Source organism: Amblyomma mixtum, chromosome 2, assembly GCF_055824585.1.
Source record: "Amblyomma mixtum isolate Tamu chromosome 2, ASM5582458v1, whole genome shotgun sequence".
NCBI classification, from domain to species: Eukaryota; Metazoa; Arthropoda; class Arachnida; order Ixodida; family Ixodidae; genus Amblyomma; species Amblyomma mixtum.
Genome location: NC_143013.1, coordinates 129,495,495 through 129,511,190, shown reverse-complemented (window position 1 = coordinate 129,511,190; position 15,696 = coordinate 129,495,495). Strand labels below are relative to the sequence as shown.

General features: G+C 48.1%; 3 non-coding genes and 1 pseudogene across 3 annotated transcripts; all 4 read left to right on the top strand.

The window, feature by feature from the left end:
• The first annotated feature begins 4,556 nt into the window (after nucleotides 1–4,556).
• On the top strand, nucleotides 4,557–4,628 carry TRNAT-UGU (transfer RNA threonine (anticodon UGU)). Its single transcript has one exon. It is a non-coding gene; the product is annotated as a tRNA-Thr (tRNA).
• A 3,999-nt stretch (nucleotides 4,629–8,627) lies between these two features.
• LOC149360889 (uncharacterized) lies at nucleotides 8,628–9,686 on the top strand (annotated as a pseudogene).
• A 346-nt stretch (nucleotides 9,687–10,032) lies between these two features.
• TRNAT-UGU (transfer RNA threonine (anticodon UGU)) lies at nucleotides 10,033–10,104 on the top strand. The gene has a single exon. It is a non-coding gene; the product is annotated as a tRNA-Thr (tRNA).
• A 190-nt stretch (nucleotides 10,105–10,294) lies between these two features.
• On the top strand, nucleotides 10,295–10,366 carry TRNAT-UGU (transfer RNA threonine (anticodon UGU)). The gene has a single exon. It is a non-coding gene; the product is annotated as a tRNA-Thr (tRNA).
• Nucleotides 10,367–15,696: the final 5,330 nt, after the last annotated feature.

Sequence of the window (15,696 nt, the reverse complement as noted above, 5' to 3'; positions counted from 1 at the left end):
AACCATGTTAACAACACACGGCTGCGGAAACTTCAGTCCACCTCTGGAAAGGTGGAGGATCATGCTCATGTCTTCAGCTTCCAGGACTCTGTCCCCAACAACAACTGCGCTGGCACACGAGGAACAAGACAGTTTCTTTAGGGCAGTATGTGCGCAATAGCCAGCTATGTAAGTTATCACGTCCATGTCACGCTTTGACCGAGTAATGTCGTCCTCTGTAATAACAACAGAAAAGTTATCTGTGTCCACAATTGCTTGTTCATCCTCTTTGGCGCTTGTTGAAGCCGCTTCAGTTGGCAATGTCAAAAGCTTATGTAGCCTCAGCTTTTTTCCGACTCATACAACTGACGCACCGAAATATGGTAGTTCCTGCCAGCCAACCTGCGATAACTACCGAAACAGTCTTCCAAAGCGTCTGTTTGGAATTTCCCAAGCAAAACGTACTTGAACTCCAGCTCCTCCAAACAGTATCGTGTCGCTTCCACAAGAGAATAGAAGGTCAGCCGAAGGGCAGTGTGGGTTTCCCTGGTGAGTGGGCCACTGGACATGTTAACTGACTTCCAGGCGTCAAGGCAGTCTATGATTCCACTGAGAAAGGTCAGCTGTTGATCTGTGACTGATTGTACCCGTTCTTGCAGGCTATCCTTGACTCTTCGACCCTTGTGAGGAGTTTTCACGTTCACTATTCTCCACCACGCCAGCACAGTGTCTATGAACAAGGCGGCTGAGTCGGCAAGCGGGATCTTCAGTACTGATCCACGAGTTCGGAGAGCATTCGAGACGAAAGAGCTAATAACATTTAGGACCAGTTTCACGTTCTGGCGCTCCATAACTGTTGGATTTACAGCTTTCGCGTTAAGCCCATAAGCAGCTTTCACGAGTGCTGTTTTTTCTGATGAATAAAGTTTCCTAACAGCTTCGAAGGATGCCGCTTTCATTCGGGGGGCCCGTCAGGCATAACACCAGACAAATCAACTTCTGGGAAATAGAAGCATGTTGCAGGGTTTTTTTGATTAATCCAATTATTTCTTATAAATTTCAGTAAGTGTACCGGCTCCACAATGTAAAATAGCGGACGTTGGTTGTCTACTGGGTGAGGGTATACACAATGCTCAGTTCGGGCTCTTTTGAAAATAGGGACATCATTTTGCGGTTCAGAGAGTTGTTGTCCGTTATGACAGCTATTACTTTTAGCCCCATTTCTTCAATGCTGACTATTATCTTCCTCGTGTACTGGTGCAGGGTTTCAGCATTCATTCTACACACAGGCAGAATATGTATGACATCCTTGTTCCAGGAAAGCAGTGACTGTGTCATGAAGACATGGGCGGTTGTTGCTGGCTCTGACGAATGGGCTGATGCTCCAACTATTGCTCCTGCCTTGAAGTCAAAGAATGGTTTAAGATGTATCTCGTCAATCATTAGTGTTACGGTTTTTTCATGGGGCTTCGATAACTTCGCTCGTTCCGGTATGTACGAAAGGAAATTTACTTGTTGTTGTTCCTCGCTGGGGTCACTTCGGTATTTGGAACAGACACAGCGTAGAGTTGTTGGATGCTGCAAAATTAAGCTAGATGCAGATCTTGCGAAGTGATAAGCATGGGGCGAAATGGAGTGAAGAATGGTGGCAAAAACTAACATTTCTGAACTGTAAACACGCTTATTCGTGAGGAAAAGGCTGATTTGTTCATTCACAAATTTTAACAGCGCAATAACTTCCGTTCCTTCTTCAGTGCCTTGAATAAAATCAGATATCAGGAATCTAAAAAATGTCAAAACATCACGTTTCTGGCCGCCTGATTTTTCGGCACTTTTACGCAGCTGACCTTCAAGATTTTCAAGCTGCGCAGACAAGGCTCTTGCGTTGCAAACTGTGTCTGGAACTGCACTGCCACATGCTAGTGAATGCAGCCTCACCATGCCTATAGTTAGAGATATTGTCAGATCTGGAAGGACTCTGACAGCACATTTCCCGTATGGAGATGGCTCAGGTTCTACACGAAGAAACATGACGGACTCTTCGTTCGCATTGACTGTCCAAAACTTGGTGTCGCAGATGTTGGCTAGCTTGCTTTGCAATTCTTCAAACGAAGACACTGAATTTTTGCGTTTTTCTTCCTCGCTTGCCTTTGAAGAATTCTTGATGGCTTCCTGGATGGCGTCATTTTCCCGACGTGCCCTCTTTCTTGCTGGGGACTCGCGACATGAAGGTGTAGAAGAAAGATGTGATTGGCAATTGGGGAACACCGAAGGCACTGCGCCCTTTTGAAGTTGAACACGATCGCGCTTGAGCTCTATGGTTCTTCCTGTTTGTTTATCATGATGTGAGAGCTTGGTGATGAAGTCTTGCTCATGGGAATGGAGCTCGCATACCTGCATGAGAAAGCTTAATTATAATTGCATCCGGTTCTCTCGAAGCTATTCTTCAACAACTTTTAAAGTTACGGAAGGTTTTTGCTTTGTGTTGGGTTTTTGGTACATAAGCTAAGGCTACCAAAGATGTTAAATTTCAGTTACCTACCTAGGAATGTATGGTTGGCGTAAAATCCTTGCGAGGAACTGCTCTCATCCAAGCTTTTCTGTGAGCTTCATCTTTGGGAAAACCAAGCACTCTAACTTTTGGGCCACCGTCATAATTTCCGCGGCACCCCGGCACACAGTAACGGCCCATGTTGCAGCGATTACAAAATGTGCTTTTCTTTAGCACCACATGATGATTTCAACGTGCACAAGCCAGGAGAATACGGTATGACGCACTACAGCTCGAAAGCCTAGAAGCCGGAAAAGATAAATGTCAGCACGTTCGCTGCCTAACCTAAGCACAGGCCTGCGCTTCTGTGAGCCTGTGCTGCGTTTCACCGAACTCTCACCGTCGTTCGCGGTCGGACCGGTCGGGCGGGTCGGGCAACTAGTGTGACGTAGGCCCCTGTGGAGAGTAGGAGCGAACAGGCCTTGTGCAGCGGGTCGCGCGCCTCGGACGCTGCCCAAGGCCGCGGGAAACAGGGACCAAGGGGTCGGCGACCGTCTCCCATTGAAGAGAGATGAGCTGTCAAGTGGGGATGGGGGACAGTGAGGTCGGCGACTTCTTAAACCCCCGACTGTCTACCTAAGCAGTGGACTTACTGGCGCCTCTAGAGTCGGGCTCTGGCGAGCACTGGGCTCCGCCCACTTGTATCTACGACGCCGTCGCAGCAGTATTGGTTGAAATTGGGCTAAAGCGGATTTAATAAAGCTCCGCCCAATTATCAAAGGTATTAAAACCCGCTGCAACAAAGATCGACGAGCGCGCCGAGTCTCAGTCTCGGCCGCTTTTCTACAGCCCTTTTTTAACAGCCTTTTTTAAGCCGCCTTTTTCTCTAAGTCCTTGTATTTTGTTCCAGTCTTGAATAAACTAGTTTTGTTCTCAAGAAGTTTGGAGTGGCTGCCCCAGCCGGCAACGTGTCGCCGGACGAGCGTAAGACGTGAAGTGCCCAGCATACGATCACACCAACCGGCCATTCCGACCTTTTCGTTAGCTCCATTCTTTCAAACAATTGGATATTTATAGCTGGTAGTCCAAATCACTGCATAACAATCGAACAAAAAAAAACCGACAATGAACAAACACCGCGATAAAAGCAGAAGATAACGATAGCGAAGTAAATATTACAGATATAGTAAGTAGGGGCAAGAGTTCCAGAGAACAAAACGTAAAATACGAAGCCAGATCAAGGCTTAAACAAAAGGCGAAAACAATGTTCAATCAACCGACAGTCTTTTGCAAAAAAAAAAGAAGTTCTCACAACTTTCTTGTTCGATGTAGCGTCGTAGTTGCAGAGTTCAGTAGCGGTGGTCGTGCCAGACGAGGAAGAACGAGGAGTTCGCTGCGGGCTCGGCGAAGGAAAAAAAAATAACACTTTCCCCGAGCGAACGGACGGTTAACTGTATGCTCTGCAAAAAGCCTGAGACAGTCGACATGTGTTTACAGAATGTTGGCATCCGGAATTCCATTGGGACATTCTACAAAGAACAATAAAGAAAGACCTGGAAAGCATATGGAAAACCAGGATGTCAGTGCGAAATGCCGATGTAAACATTCGACTTGTAAGAGAAAATTTCATTGAAAGTGTTGCGCGTGTGCGGGAATGTTACCGAGCCCAATCGGAGCTACCCGAATGGCTTGGCGTGCTGGATGAACTTGCAGCCCTCAAGAAGTTTTAAACAACCATGTTGACCGTAGGCCGGTTCACGTGTTTTAGCGGTTTGTTTGTGTGTTTGCTTGTTATCGTTGTCAAAACAGGCAATAAAGAAAAAAAAGCTATAGCTCAGTGGCAGAGCGCTGGTCTTGTAAACCAGAGGTCGTGAGTTCAATCCTGACTGACGGCTTGAGGTTGGTGTCAGTTTTTTTTGGTCTTTTTTTTTTCATTACATGAACTTCCATGCCATAACAGACTTCTGCAAACTGAGAATAATTTTGGCGCGACTGGGGGACGCAGGAAGCGCATGCTTCGCTTACACTTGGACTACGCTGTGCATCTGCGAGAGCGCATGAAACAGGTAGTAAAGACAACCAAAGCGCCGCTATAGCTCAGTGGCAGAGCGCTGGTCTTGTAAACCAGCGGTCGTGAGTTCAATCCTCGCTGGCGGCTTGTGGTTGGTGCAAGTTTTTTTTGGTCTTTTTTTTTTCATTACATGAACTTCCATGCCTTAACAGACTTCTGCAAACTGAGAATAATTTTGGCGCGACTGGGGGACGCAGGAAGCGCATGCTTCGCTTACACTTGGACTACGCTGTGCATCTGCGAGAGCGCATGAAACAGGTAGTAAAGACAACCAAAGTGCCGCTATAGCTCAGGATTCCATTTCCGGACGCCGAGGCGAACGGACGTGTGTGTCATGGGCTCCGTAGGAGCGGCTTCAGCGGCCCAGCAGGGCCGCGGTAACAGGATTTCTGGCTCCGATGACCGGGATTATCAAGTGCTTTTGCCTCAGCTACCTACAGGGCGAGTTGTTTTAAACACTCTTTTTTTGCATGCCGATGTGCGTGAAAGGCCATATCGTGTGGAAGACTTCCGTGACACACTGGCTAGCCTAGGCCTGCTGTCTGAAGTTATCGCCCTGGGGGCGTATCAGATGAGTCATGTATGGGCTGTAACCTTCAAAAACGGAGACGGCGTGCAAAAGCTTTTGGCTTTGAAGGAATTGATTGTGAAGGAAAGGCGGTGCGTTGTGATAGACCCTAACAACCAAGCCTTGCGTATCAAGCTTCACTGGATGCTTCACAACGTACTGGACGATGACATACGTGCGGCGCTCTTGCCGTACGGAAGAGTGACGGACGTCTCCCGTGAACGGTGGCGAGCTCAAGGTGTGCAAGACAAAGCGTCCTCGACGCGCCTGGTGGCCTTAAATTTGAAGACTGGCGTGACGGTGGACGACTTGCCACATCAGATCCGTGTTGCAGGTGAACTGGCGCTTGTGGTGGTGCCCGGCAGGGCCCCGCTATGCTTGCGCTGTCGCAATACCGGCCACATTCCACGTGACTGCCGCGTGCCACGCTGCGCACTATGCCACCGATACGGCCACGGAGAAGAGCACTGCGAGAAGACGTATGCCTCTGTCACGCAGAAAGCTACGAGGGAATTAGACGTCAACGACCTGTTGATGGATGAAGCCGAAGTTGAGGAATCTTTGAAAAGAGCAGAGGAGAAGAGTGGCGAGGACGCGAAGTCTCCAGAACAGAAGTCCGGAGATGACCACAAGGCCCAGGCCAGTGATTCTGAGTCTCCCACTACTTCTAAACCGGAGCATGCTACATCGAACGCGTCTGCGGGTGCAAGCTCTCTAAGCTCGCACGGCGGAACAATTCCAACAGACGATGCTGAGGCAATGGACGCGAGCGAGAAAGGCACAAGTGTGGTGGTGAAGAGAACTCATGATGAGCTAGCTACCCAGGATGGACAACCAAACGAGCCGAATAACGATGAACCCCCGCCAAAGACCCCGGGGGTGCGACGGGCGACGCTACGCCCGAAACCGAACATCCCGCCGGATAGAAAGTCGGCGGTGACGCCCACTTAGCGGACAAGCTTGGTGCCGTCGAAGGTGCCGGACTTCTGGTTCGAAATGGAAGAGACAACGGAAACTTCGAGCAACACATTCGAGGCACGGTTGAAGATTCCACTGGACTTGGTTATGCTGTGTCATTTTGTAATTTTTCACCTTAGAATTGATAGAACAGTGTCAGTGATGTTTCTAATGACACCATTCGTATCTTTCTGCTTGATTTACTTGATTCAAAATGGCGAATAACTTAAATTCTTCCCTACGCATAGCGACAATTAATGTCAGAGGCTTGGCTGCAAGACGACGCCAATACCAGCTTAGCCGCCTTTGCATGGAGAACGAGCTAGATCTAATCGCGGTACAAGAAACAAAGGTGGATGAACAAGAGCAGACTGATCGTATGGTGTCACCATTCACAACGTGTTTTAATGTCTGTGTATGCCATGCAGTAGGAAGATCTGCCGGCTGTGCTGTATTGATACGCAAAAGTGTGGGGATTATTGAGGAAATGATTACTGTGTCTGAAAATGGTCGCCTCATCGTCTTGGACTTTTCGTTGACGGGGGAAAAGTGGCGTTTGGTTTGTGTCTATGCCCCCAACAATGTCAATGAGAGATGTATTTTCTTTGAACAACTTAATCAGTATCTGCCTTGTGAAAGAAATGTTATTCTGCTGGGAGACTTTAATTGTGTTTGCTTTTCGGAGGATAGATCGAAAGTGGCCTACGTACATGATCGAAGCGCCGACTTACTTAGGTCCTTGGTGGATGACTATAACTTGGAGGATGTAGGTCACACTATAACAAGCGGCGGGCGGCCACAATTCACTCACGCCCAGCAGGGTAGTCAAGCAAGGCTTGACAGAGTTTACGTGTCCCTAGCTCTAATCCCCCACTGCAATAGCTACAATGTTATACCTGTTTCACTCTCTGATCACAGCCTCGTAAGTTTCGTCATTGGCAATAAGCAAAAGCAGCCACGATTTAACTGGCACCTGTGGAAGTTGAATGCTAAACTTCTCAATGATGAACCCTTTGTTAAAGGAGTTGAAGGAAAATTAGGGCGGCTAGTGAATGATGAGCCCGAAAATTACTCGGCTGCCTGGGAACAACTTAAAAATGAAGTAAAGATGGCAGCGATTGAAAGAGCAAGCATCAAGCGTCGAAATGAGATGAAGAATGAGAAAGCTCTGCAGCGCCAGCTGGAATACTTGTTAAACGCTGTGAGTTTGGAGCCTGAAAAAGTGGCAGACGAAATAAGAATAACCAAAAGTGAACTTGAGGTGATAGACAGTGAAAGATATAAGGCAGCTATGATTCGTGCACGAGGTGAACGATTATGGCTTGGGGAAGCACCGAATAAACGCACTCTTACTGACGAGAAAAGGTATGCATCAAAAAATGAAATCAAACAGATCCGCTATAAGAACGAGGTGACGGGTGAGCAGAAAAAGATAGAGCAGGCGTTCGTGGAATATTATCGCGAGTTGTTTAGCAACGTTACTCGTGTCAGCGAGACTTTCATCACAGAATTCATGACTGGTATGCCAAAGATAGCAGATGACGTCAGGGACAGTCTTGAGGAAGAGATAAGTGTCCGCGAAATCGAGGCCGCTATCGGCGAACTGCCGGCAGGAAAGTCCCCTGGACCAGATGGCTTAGGAGCCACATTTTACAAAGCGTTCGCCCATCAACTAGCATATGTGTTGCATCGCGTTATCAATGAGGCGTATAAAACAAGGCGGGTGCCACCGTCCTTCAGAGCTGCTCATATCGTCTTGATTCCTAAGACGGATGATCGTGACAAGCTGCTGTCAGTAGGTTCATACAGGCCTATCAGCCTTACGAACACCGATTACAAAGTGTTTATGAAAGTGCTCGCGAAGCGGGTGCAAGGTGTGATTAAGCACTTAGTTGGGCCGCATCAAACATGCGGCATCAAACGTCGAACAATCTTCACGAACACTCACGTAGCCAGAAATGTGTTAGAATGCTGCGACGACATGGACGGCCAAGTTGCCATGTTGCAACTCGATTTGGCGAAAGCTTTTGACAGGGTGTCACACGAGGTCCTTTTCTGCATATTGAAGCATGCAAATGTAGGCAGCACAATTTTAGAAGGTGTAATGATGGCCTATCGCGATTGTTGTACCCAGCTCATAATAAATAAGTCACTAACGGACAGGGTTCCAGTGCAATCTTCAGTAAGACAGTCCACTGTCCACTGTCTCCTCTCCTGTTTGCTATATATGTCGAACCCTTTTGTTTAGCAGTAATTCATAAAACAGCAATACGAGGTTTCAGAATGCATTCTACTGAGGTAAAACTGTTGGCGTATGCTGATGACATAGCCGTATTCTGTCAAGATCGCGAGAGTGTGTTGGAAGTGGTCAACCTCGCTAAGGCTTTCTGTAAGCTGACGGGCTCAGAGATAAACTGGGAAAAAAGTGTTGGTATATGGCACGGTAACTGGGACATCAAGCCAGAAAGGTTTGCTTGTACGACATGGACAGGCACACCTACGACGTATCTTGGTGTGCCATTCGAGCACTATCAGGAACCCGCAAGGTACTGGAGTGATGCAACGGAGAGAATGAAGGAAAAGACGGGAAACTGGCAGGGTCGCGGTCTTTCAATGTTTGCGCGTGCCTCTGCTTGCAATTTGTTCTTGATAGCCAAAGTTTGGTATGTGTTGCAAGTGCTGTGTATGACCCGCGCAAATGTGCAGAAAATGCATCGGGTTTTTGCTGTGTTCATATGGGGCTCAACTTGGGAGAGGGTGAGTCGTACCAACCTTTTCCGCTCAGTCCGCGATGGAGGCCTGGGTCTTTCTCATTTGTTTATTAGGCAGATTGTGTCACGTTTCTTTTATCTGCGCGATTAAAGCGACAGTTTCTTGCGCACAGTCATACAAGTTCGACTTGCGAAAGCGCTTCCTGAATTTATTGTGACTACAAGTGATATAAGATGTCGCCGTGTGACTGGTTACTTCCATGAAATTGTTGTTTCCCTCCGCATGTTGCATTCAAGGTTTTCAATGGATTACCTCTGCTCTGTTACAAAAAAGCAACTGTATGCAGACTTAATTGAAAATCTACTGCCGACACCAATGTACAGGTCTGTTTACTGTGGGGGCCCAGGAAAGGACGTTTTAAAACGGGTTAAAAAAATGCCCGTAAGACCTTCAGTCAAATCCTTTTTCTTTAAGCTGCACACGAACACACTACCCGTAAAAGCATGGCTAGATCAGAAAGGGATATTTGTACCCTGGACAATTAACTGCTTACTCTGCAAAAAACCAGAAACTATTGAACACGTTTTTATTGACTGTTGGGACCCTATATTCCATTGGGACATACTGCAGCGAACTCTAAAGAAACAACTTCCAATAACGCCATACGGGATCCGGTTTCTCCCAGTCAAGTGTGATGAAGGCTTCCCTTTGATATGTTCATGCTACTGGGCCTCCACAGTCTGTGGCAAACCAGAATGGCAGTCCGCCATGCAGATGTTAATGTTCGGTCTGTACGCGAAAATTTCATTCAGCATATGGTCTACATGAGAGAAGTCTATCAGGCGTTACCGGAACCCCCTGAGTGGATTAATGTATTTGATGGAATGGTGTGTCTGAAGAAATTTTGACTGTATTCCGCCAACCGAAGTCAGGCTGGTGTGTTTTGTCTGTATATTGAGTGTCATGATACCAGTAATAAAGAAAAAAAAAAGCCGCTATAGCTCAGTGGCAGAGCGCTGGTCTTGTAAACCAGCGGTCGTGAGTTCAATCCTGACTGACGGCTTGAGGTTGGTGTCAGTTTTTTTTGGTCTTTTTTTTTTCATTACATGAACTTCCATGCCTTAACAAACTTCTGCAAACTGAGAATAATTTTGGCGCGACTGGGGGACGCAGGAAGCGCATGCTTCGCTTACACTTGGACTACGCTGTGCATCTGCGAGAGCGCATGAAACAGGTAGTAAAGACAACCAAAGCGCCGCTATAGCTCAGTGGCAGAGCGCTGGTCTTGTAAACCAGCGGTCGTGAGTTCAATCCTCGCTGGCGGCTTGAGGTTGGTGCAAGTTTTTTTGGTCTTTTTTTTTTCATTACATGAACTTCCATGCCTTAACAGACTTCTGCAAACTGAGAATAATTTTGGCGCGACTGGGGGACGCAGGAAGCGCATGCTTCGCTTACACTTGGACTACGCTGTGCATCTGCGAGAGCGCATGAAACAGGTAGTAAAGACAACCAATGCGCCGCTATAGCTCAGTGGCAGAGCGCTGGTCTTGTAAACCAGCGGTCGTGAGTTCAATCCTCACTGGCGGCTTGTGGTTGGTGCCAGTTTTTTTTTCGTCTTTTTTTTTTTCATTATATGAACTTCCATGCCATAACAGACTTCTGCAAACTGAGAATAATTTTGGCGCGACTGGGGGACGCAGGAAGCGCATGCTTCGCTTACACTTGGACTACGCTGTGGATCTGCGAGAGCGCATGAAACAGGTAGTAAAGACAACCAAAGCGCCGCTATCATTCTACTTCCGGCTACCGTTCGGTGCGGACGCAGAATCATGGGCTCCAACGGAGCACCGACAGCGGCCATGCCGGCCGCGGTAACAGGATTGAACACGCTGAAGATAACTATCAGATTATTCTGCCGACTTTGTCTACAGGACGTGTTGTTCTCAACACCGTTTTTTTTGCACGCTGACGTGCGAATGCGACCGTACAAGGTCGAAGATTTCAGGGATGTCTCGCCAACGTTGGCGCGCTCCCCGACGTGGTAGCGTTGGGGGTGTACCTAATCAACCACGTCTGGGCGGTGACGTTCGACTCTGCGGATGGTGCTAAGAAATTGGCTGCGCTGAAGGAGCTGAAGGTGAAAGAACGCCGCTGCCTGATCATCGACCCCGAGGACCAGCAGCTCAAGTTGCGGCTCCACCGGTTGCTGCACGGCGTTCCGGATGAAGATGTCCGAACGGCTTTCGCGGCGTACGGAAAGGTGACGGAGGTGACGCGGGAGCGTTGGCGCGTCGAAGGCGTCAAGGAGAAGGGCTCGACAACGAGGACCGTTCTTCTGAAAATGAAACCTGGCATGAAAGTGGACGACCTGCCTCATCAGGTACGAGTCGGCGGTGAATTGGCCCTCGTTGTGGCGCCTGGACGCCCAATGGAATGCCTACGTTGTCGCGGCACAGGACACGTCCGACGCGAGTGCAAGGTGCCCCGGTGCTCAAAATGCCGGCGGTTCGGCCACACTGACGTCGAGTGCGTTCGCACGTACGCGACAGCTACAGGGCCTGTACTCACGGACAAGGCGGCTGATTTTACCATGGACGTGGTTGAGGCAGAGGATGCGGCGAAAGGCACTGACTCAGCCGATAAGGGCCAGGCAGTGACGGCTTCAAAACCGGGCAGCGGTGACGCCAAGGGCAACGACGCAACCAGAGAGGCCGAGGGCGCCGAACCGTCAAGGAGCGCGGATAACCCAGACAAGGGCGGCGCACACACTGCTAGCGTCACCGCAGCAGCGAAGCGACCCCACGACCAGACCGGCGGCGATGGAGACAAAGTGACAGTAACCAACGTCGAGGAGCCGTCAGCGAAAACGGCCCAAGTGCGGCGGCCCAGTTTCAAGCCGCGGCCTAATGTCTCGTCGGAAAAGTGGGTCGACGACAAGGGGCCTGTGCAGCAGAGCCAGGCTCTTGCACCGGATGGTTCTGGTGGCGGCGACGGCGTCTAGCTGCGTGCTAGACGTGAGCGGTAAGCACCGATCTCTCGTTCTCTTTACTCTCTATAAAAATGGCTACTGCGCTTAAGCTCACGGTGGGTACGCTCAATGTGAGGGGTCTAGCGGGTAAAAAGAAGCAGAGCCAAGTTTACCGCCTCCTAACCGATCGTGGGATTGATGCTCTTGCTATCCAAGAAACAAAAGTGGAAGGGGACGAAGAGACCGGGATTTTGATGCAGCGTTTCACGGCCAGATATTACGCAGTCGTTAGCCATGCAAAAGGCACATGGGCCGGATGTATTATTTTTGTTAAAAAACTGCCGAGTCTTGAGGTGCAGGCGCATTTTTCATGTCCATCGGGGCGATGTGTAGTGGTTGACTTTTGTTTTGCGAGGGTTGAATGGCGATGCATTTGCATTTATGCGCCCAATGTGCTGGAGGAGCGAGTTGTGTTTTTTGAAAGTATCCAGCAATATCTAAGCACTGAAGAACAGGTAGTTCTTCTGGGTGATTTTAACTGTGTTTTGAATGCTGCTGATAAAACCAGCACATGTTCCCACCGGGATGGAAGTACCGATGTTTTGAGCCAATTAACAGATCTTTTTGCCTTGGAGGACGTGGCTGAATGTGTGGAAAGCACGCGTAATGTTTGGTTCACGCATTTTCAACGCAGTAGTCATGCTCGTCTCGATAGAGTCTACGTATCTTTAGATCTGTTGCCAAAATGCAATAGTTATGATGTCGTGCCCGTGATTTTTTCAGATCACTGCATGGTGCAATGCAATATAGGAGTTAAAAGACGATCTAGTGTATTTCAGTGGGACTTATGGAAATTAAATAACCAGCTTTTACGGGACGAAACATTCACTGAGATGGTAAAAGTAGAAGTAAATAAAGTAACGTGCGACGGCATACACATATGGGGGATGCAATGGGAAACTTGCAAACAACAAATTAAAATAAAAGCTATCGACAGAGCTAGCTGCATAAAATACCAAGAAAAGTTACACGAAGCACAATTAAGGTCCCTGCTTGACAAATTATTTGCTGAGGAGTGCAAATCACCGGGTATGTTCTAAGACGATATAAAAAAAATCAAGCAAAAGATAGAAGTGATTGAAGAAGATCGATATCGAGGGGCGCTTGTGCGCGCGAGAGCCGAAGAATTTGCTACTTGTGAGACGCCCACAAAGCGAGCACTGGGAATAGAAAGAGCGCGGGCACGGCGAAATCACGTAGCAGAAGTTGAGAGGGGAGGTCAAATGGTGTATGACAACGACAGTATCGCGCAAGCCTTTTTTTGATCATTATCAAATGCTTTTTGCCCAGCATCGGGTAGATGTGGCACGGTTCAAGGAAGATTTTTTGGAGGCTATGCCTCGTGTAGACGAAGAAGACAAACAAAGATTGGAGCGAGCGATTAGTGAAGCCGAAGTAGAACGGGCCATAGATAAATTGAACGCGGGAAGTCGCCTGGACCTGACGGGCTGAGCGCGGCGTTTTACAAAACATTTAAGAATGATCTAGCACCAATACTAACCGCTGTGTTCAACGAAGCTTATAAATTACATTCATTTCCCGCATCGTACGCGTCATCTCACACCGTACTTATTCCGAAAACCGAGCAGATAGAAAAATTAAGACAGGTGTCCTCTTACAGGCCGATCGCTTTGACAAATGTGGATTATAAGATATACATGAAGGTTCTAGCGGCCAGGTTACAAACCGTAATACGGGTATTAGTTGGCTCACACCAAACATGCGGGATAAAAGGGCGTTCCATTGTAAACAACATCCACAAAGCAAAGTGCGTGCTCGAGTGCTGTGATACCACGCAAGACCGTGTGGCAGTCCTCCAGCTCGACCTCGAGAAAGCTTTTGATTGTGTGTCTCATTAACATTTGTTTTGTGTTCTAGACCATATTAATGTCGGGTCTGTAATTAGTGAGGGAGTTGCCATGGCGTACCGTAACTGCAGTACAAGATTAATTGTAAATAAGAAGTTGGGGGCCCCCATAAGCGTACAACGTTCGGTGCGCCAAGGCTGCCCCCTCAGCCCTCTGTTGTTTTGTATATATATTGAAGCATTGTGTCTAAGAATTACTGAAAACGATTCAATCCATGGTTTTCAAGTGCAGGCAGCGGAAGTGAAGTTGCTTGCATACGCAGACGACGTCGCTTTGTTTTGTACCGATCAGAGCAGTATAACCCATACGGTCGACATTTCAAGGCGCTTTAGTGCAGTTACCGGAAGCTTGGTGAACTCGCGGAAGTGTCTTGGATTCTGGCACGGTGATTGGCCATCAACCCCAGAAACTTTCGCCAATGTCTCATGGGTGACAGCACCCGTTAAGTACCTGGGCGTTCCGTTGGAATTTTTTTCAAGATTCTGAGCCTTATTGGCGAGAGCAAGTGAAAGAAACGCGTGAGAAGGCAGCAACATCGAAAAGCGCCCATTTGTCTATTTTTTCGGGAGCCACAGTTAGCAATATTTTTCTCATAAGTACGCTTTGGTATGTCATGCAAGTGCTGCACTCTTCTCGGTTGAATGTACAAAAGCTTCATCGTGTGTTCGCAGTTTTTATTTGGGCCTCAAGTTGGGAGAGGTGTAGTCGGTCGAATCTCTTCCGGAGCGTCAAAGTAGGCGGACTTGGACTCGGGCATTTGTTTTTGCGCCAAGTTGTAAATAGGTTCTTTTTTTTACGGGATATTAAGGATCCTTTTCTTCGTACCATGTGCCAAGTAAGGCTCGGGCGCGCTTTACTGGAGTTTGTTGTCTCAACACAACAAATGACTGGACGAACTGCAGGGTTTTTTAAAGAGATTGTCCTCAGTGTTCGTTTTCTCACCGCCCGTTTTTCAATAGAATTTTTAAGCAATGTTAAGAGGAAAACGTTGTATAAGAGGCTATGTGAAACTGTTTTCGCGGAACCTATGTACAGAGCCTTATACTCTGGAGGCCCAGGAAGCGATGTCCTTAAACGAGTTAAAAATATGCATGTGCCGTCAGGTATAAAAACTTTTTTTTTTTCAAGTTGCACACAGCCACTTTGAGTGTGAAATCATTTCAACAGGCTAGGGGGCTCTTTCTTCCATGGGGATCACTTTGTCTAATATGCAAGCAACCAGAAACCGTAGATCACATTTTTCTTCATTGTTGGGAGGGAGTTTATTTCTGGGATGTCCTGCAAAGGACCTTAAAGAAAGAATTACCGCTGCACCCTCAAGGAATCAGGTTTCTGCCAACAGAAAACGAAGGTGGCGTACCAGATGATCTTATTATGCTCGTGGGCCTTCACAGTATATGGCGCTCTCGAACGGCGGGGTACCACTGTGACCCGGACGCGAGGCCGGCTGGAATGTATTTCCAGGAAAATATCCACAAGTTCTGTGAGATAGTACAAAACAAGACCATGCGTTCCTGAGTGGTTGTCAAGGTTAGAACCTTTGACGCATCTCAGAGAATTTTAATCTGACAACACCTAACCAAAGTGGGTTTTAGGCTACTATTGTGCTAGTTTTTGTGATTTTCTTTGGTGAATGTGCTTTGTGTGACCTCTGTCGAAGTCCGGCAATAAAGAAAAAAAAAACCAAAGCGCCGCAACAGCTCAGTGGCAGAGCGCTGGTCTTGGAAGAAGACGATGATTAGTGGGCCGGATGTCTGACAGCGGTCCGTAATTTTCGGCTTTATTTTCTCACTTCAGAGGTTTTTCACTTTTTTGTGGCGTGTGTTCTCGACGTGCGACGACCTGGGGGTCCCTGGCCGCCGGCAAAAGCACGTCAAGCGACCTCCTCGGCGCTGTGCGCCGTATCAACGCCGACACGGAACATCACCACCAGCTGAACTCCATGCTGCACTGATGGCAGCAGCGGCAGCGGCGGGTCCAGCGGCCCCTGTAGTTGCGGCTACAGATCAGGGCCCGGCAAAC